We start from the raw sequence: 9945 nt of genomic DNA on the forward strand, positions 1-9945 counted from the left end.
TTGCGGCCGTTTTGCTAGCTCCACATATACCAAATTTGGTGTTACTTGACGTCAATGGATGACGAAAGTAGATGACTGGTGCCAACATGATAATTTTGACAAGTGTGCCATGTAAGAACATGACAACATACCACGCTCATAGCATGCTAACGGCCGTTTCTCTAGCTCCTCATATACTAAATTTCGTACAACATGGCATGAATAGATGACGAAGGTAAACGACACATCGAAACAATAAAATCATTACACGTAAGTAATGTACAGCATCATTAACCTAAGCAGCCACCACGAGACAAATACAACCAGGAATGAGCGTATGCTCATTGCGGGGGAGCAAGTTAAGAATCCCGAAATGTTTGCCATTCCTCCCCGCCGTACAGACACCGTGAAAAGTGTTCTTCTTTGCTGCCTAATTTCACGGGTCGATAGAACGGCCACCAGTACAAAGCCGGCGGGAGCGAAGGTGATTCGCCCACACCATTCCCACAGGAGCCTTCGTGGGACCAGCTCCGATCTTTCCTTCTGCCTATTCTACCTATCTCTTTCCTTTCCAACCTTCTAGTCGTCTTATAAACCTGTCTTGAAACTATCACCAACGAGTCGATTCGCTCAATTTCAAGGCTCCTGCGTGGCGGGCCGACCGCCCCACCTCAAGCCATTTCAATACTAACACAATTACGTATTTTACTACATATTGGTATTCTGCTGAAAGGCAGTGAATATTACACACTGCCATCGTAGGGTCAAGCTGTTGCATATTCTTTTCTGCGTACCTTCATCCTTGAGTCTTTTGTCTCGGAGTGGGTGAGGGATTCAGCGCCTGAATGTCCAAAAGATGGAATGTCCAATGGGTCACGTGACTGACGAGACTGAATGTCCAACGAGCCTCAATGTCCAACCAAAACTGCATGCCCAACGAGACTGTATGTCCAACGAGCCTCAATGTCCAACCGAGACTGAATGTCCATCCAGACGAAAAGGCCATCGAGACCATCGGCAGTTTCGTCCGTCGGCCCAGAGACCATGTACCAGCGGAAAAAGCGCAGGGCATAGCGTGCCAAATATCATACGGCGACCCCCGCTTCGTACGCTGAAGTAACCGCAAACTTAAATGAAGGAATGCGGCAGTAAAAGAATGGCCTTCGTCAATGCAAAGCGTACACAGCGCAATGGCATAACACTGCGAGCGGTTCGACTATACCATACCAGTCCCGATGGTGCACTGTCAAGCACTTTGTCTTGTTTTGTACGCTTCCTGCATTCCTGAGGATGCATAAAGAGAGCAAAAAAAGTACGAGAACTCTATTCTGGGAAACGACTATGTCGCCAAGTTTGCAGTGTGGACTTCACGAACATAATTACGGGTGACGGACCATTGAAAGTGCTTCGGCACTTCAAAGGTGGCTATTAATAGAAAGGCATATGAAAAAAAAGAAAAAAAAACACGAGCGTTGTTTGTTGTGTCGGTATGACTGAACTGCAGACGTGTTGGGAAATTAGGGAATATCCCATACGGTGACTCAATAAGTCAAACAAGTCATTAAAGCTTAAACACTCTTCTTATTGCCGAGACGTGCGAGATTTTTTTTACCACATTGAAGCTTGAAGAATTTTGCTTTTGCGAGTGATAAAGCGCCACATACGGCAAAAACGCTGCGTTTCTACCTTCTTCCTTCGTGAAACCTGGCCACTACAACTTTCAAGGCAGCCTAAATAACGAAACTGCTGTTTATTATCTAGCAATGGACATGACGACATCTGATGGTCTCTGTCGTTGCTACATTTAAAAAAAGAAAATTTGGTGATATGATGCATAGCGATTGGAAATTTTCAGCGCACAACAATGCCCTCATAAGGCGTTCACAATTGCCCGTCCTCTCCTCTCGTTATTGTGAATAATTTTTTAGCGTTCATAACTTTCTCACTAACCACATTTATTTACGGAAACAGACAAAAAAACAAAGAACTTTATTGGGTCCTGAAAAAAGCTACTCCTTTAGAGCAACGTCGCAGGCCGCTCCCACGTAGGAACGGGGAGGCCTAGCCTCCCCGCCGCATCGTAGGCTCTCTGGACAGCCCGTAGTGTGTGGTAGCAACTCTGCACTTCGTAAGGCAGAGTCCCAATCTTCTTCTGTGGGCCTACTTGCGCCCCGTAACGAGGGGCACTGCCCCAGAATCAGGACAAGTAGAGTCAAAATCCTCTGAGAAGACTATGCTGAGGTAAAATAGGCTTGGGTAGGACCGGGTCTAGAGCATTCTAAATGTGTTGGCCTGAGGTGTAGAGAGCTTGTTGTGTGGAAGAGCAAATGACTGCCTACTCAACTGGTAGTGTTTAGCCACTTCACTGAATGTAAGTAAAGCGTCCCTGAACATCTCACTGCCAACCTGCCAGCCTACGTCGTCCCCAGCGCGGGGGGTTCGCGCGCGTTTCCGGGAGTGAGCAGTGTCATTCAGGTTTACTAGAGAGTCCAGTAGGGGTTCGAGATGTGCAGGAAACCAGGTAATGGTATGTAAAGAAACTGTCCTATTTTCAAGTAGTTTAAGTACTTCAGTACAGATAAAACCATAGGTGAAGCCTTGACCACTGACCTTGAGTCGGTGAACATTTGCGATCTACTGTCATTCAAAAGGGCAAGGGCTACAGCCAACTGTTCGGCTCTTGAGGAAGTAGAGTTCCTAACTGACGCAGCATGGATAAGAGAACGCATAAGATTGACGGAAATAACAGAAAAACTTAGCTGAGTGACCGTACTGAGCGGCATCGACCAAACACACTGAATGAAGATCATTGCTGATGTTCTTCAGAAGTGTCATGGCCGTAGCCGGGTGCCTTCTTACGTTGTGCTGAGGATGGACGTTTCGCGGAAACGGAGAGACCTGGATGGCAGTACGCTGTTTATCCGGTAGTTGAATACGGTGATCCTCTGCGAGCACCGGACTGAGGCCTAGGACGGACAGAATCTTCCTACCAGCCGGCGTAGATGACAGGCGCTATAGCTGTGCAGTCTCTTGGGCTTCAATGATCTAAATTAGGGTGTTATGAACTTCTAGCTGCATAAACCGTTCAGTGCTTGCTCACACGGGGATGCCCGACACTCTCTACTCTTTTTCTGATCAGAGTTTCCAGCTAATTCATGGAAAACACGAATAGGCATTTGAGGACAGAAGCAGTTCAATGCAACAGATATAGAATGGGCACTGCTCATGAATCGCGCTGCTTTATAGCCTTTTAAACTACATGAACATTAAAGCCGCGGCATTGCATTCTTCATTTATTTGGTACATAACTGTAGACCAAGCTCATCGAGAATCACGAAGTCCCATAATAAAGTTGGCCTGAAGTTGCACATGTCCGAACATGCTGCACAGCCTCCTTCCATGCCCTCCTATACAGCGGTCTTCATATATTTCGAACGCTTATGAGACACACAATATTGCGATTATCAAGAATTATTCAGTTTTTCCACTTGTTAGTATCTTGCTTAGCTACATGTTCTTCTCCCCTCTAGAAAAAAATTACGCAAGTTTCGTAGCATGCACAAACATAGGTTGCCGTTTCTACTTCGCCAAAGACTGTCATCGGTGCGCTCTCTAAACACTCACGAGCCAGTGCAATGCATAAAAACATCTCTTACATCACGAAAGCTAACGGGTTTTCCGGAAACTCTTAATGCCTAGATATTCAAACTGAAATTTTGAAATCGTCCCGCCGCGAATGGGATAAGCTACCGGACCAAATACACTGTGAAATGTGCTACAATCAGCTGTGCACTATAGATGTATTATTATTATTATTATTATTATTATTATTATTATTATTATTATTATTATTATTATTATTGTTGTTGTTGTTGTTGTTGTTGTTGTTTTTTATGTAAGCAGGTCATCGTGTTTAACCTCGCGTTTAGAGTTTTTGTATAACCTCCCTGAAGATAGCACATGCACCTTTAACCAATCTCTGTGATCCGGTAAGTTACCTAAAGACTGGAAGATTGGCAAGGTAGTCCCCGTATACAAGGGCGGACGGGCACTGGCCCCGCAAACATCGGCCCATTTCACTAACATGCATATCCTGCAACCTACTTGATCATATTATAGCTTCTCATATCTATGATCACATTGAATCAAATAACGTTTTCACGCTAATCATCCTGGCTTCAGGAAAGCGGCTACTCATGCGACACTCAGTTATTCAATTTCACCACTGACCTTCACTTTAATAATGTTACAAGTAAGTTTTTTAAAATTCTATTTGTAACGCACAGAACTCGACGAGCGAGGTGGCGCCAGTCCAGCATCAAACGAAACTCACTTCGTCCTTCTCTTTCATGCAGCCGTGTTTAGTGGCTGTTAGGTATCATAACCCCCCGGCAGTAGAAGCACCGTACCGGTGCTATATCTACGCATATGATGTCGAAGGGGGGTGTGATGTGATTGTGCGCGTTTAAAAAGTGCGCCACTCCATCAGCCAGAAGAAGATGAAGATAACGCTCGGTTGAGGCACGTGTGGGCGTGAACAGTTTAGTCCAATGAGGTCCCACCACGGAGATTTCAAGGCCCAATGGCTGGGTACCACGAAAGTAGAGAATCTCCAATCAGGACGAGACCAATGGGCCAGAGCGGAAGCAGAAGCCTGAGCAGAGCACATCAAGGAGAGTTCAAAGAAGACGGGGCAAGCGGAAGGTCGTCACCGGACCGGGCGCTAAAGATGGGCCGTCGGGCGTCGGACCCGAGCCTGTAGAACTTCAACCGGCCGGGGCCTCCTGCCGTCGTGTTCCCGCTCGAGAGGACCGTGGCCATCCCGTCCTGATCTTCTACCCAGGGCCTGTGGACTTCGGTTACAAAAGGCGAGCAACAGTCGTCGGGCTACGGGCCCGAGCTGTGCGCACAGCTGCTTGGCCAGGTTGACCCTGGTTCCCTGTCGCGTCGCCACCAGCCTGCGTTCTCTCGTCACCGACGGGTCCACACTCTTAAAGCCAGAGCCAACACGTTCCACTCTAATTTTTTGACGTGTCGTCAGCAGTCAGCGTTCCTTCATCCCCATCCTACCCGCGTCCTGAAGCCGGAATCACCGCGTTCCAGCTTGCTCATCGTCGCCGGAATTCAGCGTGTGGGTGAGACCGAACAGATATCTTGCCCTACTCCACCGCTCAGCCCCATTCGGACGTTAGATTGAATGAACACTTTCAACTTCTTTGTTGAGTGTTGATAGATGGATTTTGCCGTGTCCAGTTAACTGTTTATTAGTTTAGTTTTCAGGGAGATTTTTGTTTTTTTTCCTTGTCAAATAAACTTCTTGTTTGAATTTTTGTACAAACGGCTTTGTCCCTTAGTTGAGTCTCTCGTAGGTTTAAACCTTAGAGAGCTCTTCTTACTAAACATCTAAAAGAACCTTGCATGACAGGAGGTAATAGGGCTTTAGCCGAACCACGTGAGCGGTGTCGCTCGGAGCTGACGATGACTTTGTTGGATCGGTTGGAACAATCTCGTAGTTGACGTCTGTCACTTGGCGAACGATACGGAATGGTCGAGTGTAGGGCGACAACAGTTTTTCAGACAGTCCTACACGCCGAGCAGGTGACCAGAGGAGCAAGAGAAAACCCGGGGAAAAGTGCACGTCCCTATGGTGAGAATTGTAGAGCTGTTGTTGGTGTGCCTGCGAAGCCTGTAGACAATTACGGGCGACTTGGCGCGCGTGGTCGGCGTGAGCAATGGCTTCCCCGGCACATTCAGTGGCCGCAGGTAGCGAAGTGTCTAAGGATAGAGTTGGGTCCCGGCCATATAGGAGATAGAAGGACAAATAGCCGGCAGTGTTGTGACGAGATGAATATTAGATGAACGACACATACGGCAAATGAATGTCCCAATCCTGGTGGTCTGGCGCAACGTATTTAGCGTCACAAAACGAGCGCTCAAAAAAGGGCGCGCCGCCAAATTCTCGCGATAAAGCGCGGGAGAGACGCCGCGAGTCAACGAAAAAAAGAAAAAGAAGAAAACAAGCATCAAAAGACTCCCCTGGCACGCTCCCTCTCCCCTCGGAAATGTAGGTTCGCCGATGAACCTCCTCACCCCATTTTGGCGGCCGAGAAAGCACTCGAAATTTCTAGATGGAAAGGGGCGTGGTGATGCCGGGTTGAGTCATCCGTCGCGGATGGCCTTCGAACCATCTCGCCCTCTCCCCAGCCTTCGCTGCGCATAGCGCCGACGAAATGAGGAGAATTTTCTGGAATCGCGCGCGGAAGGTATTTAATCGAGCAGCGGAGATGAGAGATCAGGAGAAGACGGAAGCTAGCGCCACAGCGCGTACGGATTCCGCCGTGTAGTCGGCGAAGGTTTTGTCCGTGGAGACAAAGCAGGAGAAGATGATTTCCACCTGAGGGGTGACGACTCAAGCTACCGGCAAGAGTGTGTGTTTTACTGCTATCGAGCGAAGACGCGTGGCAAGAGCTGCGTGTGTGAAGCCGACGTGTTTCCGGCGAAGAAGTTTGAAGCTTGGAGAGTGGCCAATTGAAGACGCGAGGTTTCCTGGAAGAGAAACTTCAGGGGCAGAAAACGACAACAACGCTGGACTTTGAGTGAGTGATTCTCGGAAGAGTATCATCCAGACTTTTGTTTCAAGAACTTTGGACTGAATAGGTTTTCTATCTCTTTAGTCTTTAAGTGTCTTGGTTGTTCAATGCATGCGACTGCATTGTAGTGTGTATTGTTGTCTGTGTCCGTTGTTTCGAGTGTGGCTGATTGTACTGTGTAGTACGTTGATTGATTGGGGACATATTGTACTCAACTATTGTGGAGTGTGCATACTTGTGTATTGTTTTCGATATGCCATTATTGAGAATATAATTTTGTTTGTTTATCAACTCTCGGCTCTGACTTGTTCTTTGGGCCACAGCCGGCGTCCGCTGGCGCGCCAGAAAGGACCAGTTCTAAATTGTCCACGCTTTCGTGGTGCGGTTCGGGGGGCCGATACTTGGGCTCTTGGAATTATCCCGGCGATCGCCTCCCTAATTAACGGGCCCTTTGACAGCAAGCATATCGGTTAGGGTCCTGTTGAGGCGCTCCGTGAGGCCATTTGACTGGGGATGGTACGAAATAGCAAATTTATGCTTGGTATGGCGAGAACTCAGGATTTCATGAACTACAGCTGATAAGAACGTGTGGCCACGGTCGGGGACAAGTTGGCGGGGAGCACCATGCACTAATATTATGTCGTACAGCAGAAAGTCCGCAACGTCGGTAGCGCAACAGGTCGGGAGTGCTCGTTTGATTGCGTACTGCGTCGCGTAGTCCGTGACAACAGTAATCCATTTATTTCCGGCTGTGGAAAGTGGAAAAGGGCCCAACAGGTCGAGACCAACTCGAAAAAAAGGTTCAGTGGAAACGTCGATCGGCTGAAGGTAGCCGGCCGGGAGGCCAGACGGCGTTTTGCGACGCAGCAGGGCTCACAAACGGCGACATAGCGTCAAACAGAGCGGGCAAGTCCAGGCCAAAAAAACCAACGTCATACCCGATCGTATGTGCGAGAAACGTCCAAATGGCCTGTCATGGGAGCGTCATGAAGTTGATGCAGGACAGTGGAACGCACAAAAAATGAAGAGTGATGGGCAGTGGTATGCGCACGGGGTGGATAAACCGCTTTCGAATGGCTGATACGGCATGAAAGACGATGGGCTGGAACGATAACATGGTTTACGTGCAATGCATGATATAATGTGTGAAACAAACACAGTCTTGAAATTTTCCGGCGTGAAGCTAAGTTAACCATGTTAGCTTGAGATTTTATTTTGGTGACGCTGCTAAGATAGGAATAGTCAGAATAAATGAATCTGGCTGCACGATTTTGGATAATTTCAAGCATTTTAATAAGAGTTATTTGATGGGGATCCCAGATGGCACATGCGTATTCTAGCTTCGGGCGGACTAGTGTTAGATAGGTTAAAAGTTTAACAGAAGGTGGGGCTAGACGTAAGTTTCTTCGGAGATAGCCAAGCACGCGGTTGGCGTCATTAGTGATGTTCATAATGTGGGATGACCAGGTCAGATCTGAAGTTAGAGTGATACCGAGGTATTTACATGAATTAGCTGCTGTTATTTCAGAATCAAATAGGAAGTATTTATTGCAGGAGTAGGATTGACGGCGATGGAAGGAAGGGACATCAGCCATTTTTCGTACCATGATTGAATCAAACAATGTTCAGACTGTAGGATGACAGGGTCGTTAGAATTTTGAATAGGACGATAAATGACACAGTCGTCTGCGAACAGACGTATGTTAGACGCTAAGTTATTGGGGAGGTCGTTAATATAGATTAGGAATAGTAGAGGACCAAGGACCGTGCCTTGAGGTACGCCGGAGGTTCCAGCGGATAGGGAGGAGCGATGGTTATTAGCACAAACGAACTGCTTACGGTTAGTCAAGAAGTCACATATCCAATTAAAAACAAGACAATTAAGGTTAAGACGTGAAAGCTTCAAAAAGAATCTGTTATGAGAAACTTTGTCAAAGGCTTTTTCGAAATCAATGAAAATGGCGTCTACAGGTATGTTATTATCCAGGCTAGAATTCAGGTCATTAACGAACGGGGCGAGTTGAGTGTCACATGAAAGTCCTTTTTTAAAACCGTGTTGGTTAGGGTGAAAGAAATGTACTGAACGTAGAAAAATTACTATGTGGGAATAAATTATGTGTTCCATTAATGTAGAGCATACACTTGTGATGGATATGGGGCGATAATTACTCGGTAGATGAAAGACCTTTTTTCGGGACAGGAACGATCTTACCAAGCTTCCAGTCTTCCGGCACCACTCCGCATGAAATGGACTGCTGAAATATGTGCCAAAGAATAATGCTTGTTATAGGCTTAGTGTTTTTCAGAATTTTGGATTTGATGCCATCCATTCCCGCGGATGACGTTAGTTTCAATTCGTCAATTAGTTTTGCAATACCGTATGAATCGAATGTAATGCCTGGCATGACAGGATGATCAAGAAATGGGGAGTCTGGAAGCGGGCTGCAAGATTCAGTGTAAATACGGAAGAGAAGGCAGTATTTAGTACTTGAGGGGTAACATGTTCTGGAATAGGATCGCCGTGTTCATCAAGTAAGGATAATGTTTTAGTGGGGTTGGGGTTAATGGCTCTACAAACTCGTTTAGGGTTATTTCGTAGCATATTAGGTAATGTAGAAGAGAAAAAAGAACGCTTAGCCTTCACAGCGAGTGATTCAAATTCCTTTGTCGTTCCGCGGTACTTGTTCCAAGCGCTCGCGCTGTTAGACAGTTTAGCCGAGTGATATAATCGCTTTTTCTTATTGTTAAGACGCTTGAGAGATATGTTGAACCAAGGTGAAGACGCCCGTTCCGTAATTGTAATTGTGGGTATAAATCTATTGATCAAATCATGGATTTTGCACTTGAACAAAGACCAGTTAGTTTCAAGGGGGCGTTGGAAGAAGTCGTTTATATACCATTCACAAAATATGGATAGTTCGTTGTTAATGGCGGCATAGTTACCCTTATAGTAGAGTGTGAGGGTTTTCTTGGAATGGCTTTTGCCTGGTAGTCACCACCTTCGAATAACGTGTTATTCGAAGGTTGTAGATTCAATTCCTGCTCACGGCTGGTTATATTTTCACCCACTTTTCTTTCTTCTTATTCACATTCCATTTGTTCTAATAACTTCCCCTATACATTCCTTGGCATTACTGTCTGTTAGATCTCATTAATAGTTATTTATTTACAAATACTGCTGTCCCATGCCTGGGACATTGCAGGAGCGGGTACAGAAAAATCAACAAAAGCACAGAAACAAACAATAGTGCGCACAAATTTATGTGACTAACACATCAAATTTTTCCCGAACTCTACAGCGTTCAGTCTACGCAATGCACCATCAAGCTTGTTCCAAACTTCCACCACACGCGGAAAAAAAGAGAATTTGAAACAA

This window comes from Rhipicephalus microplus, chromosome 2 (assembly GCF_043290135.1).
Source record: "Rhipicephalus microplus isolate Deutch F79 chromosome 2, USDA_Rmic, whole genome shotgun sequence".
In the NCBI taxonomy this organism is placed as follows: Eukaryota; Metazoa; Arthropoda; class Arachnida; order Ixodida; family Ixodidae; genus Rhipicephalus; species Rhipicephalus microplus.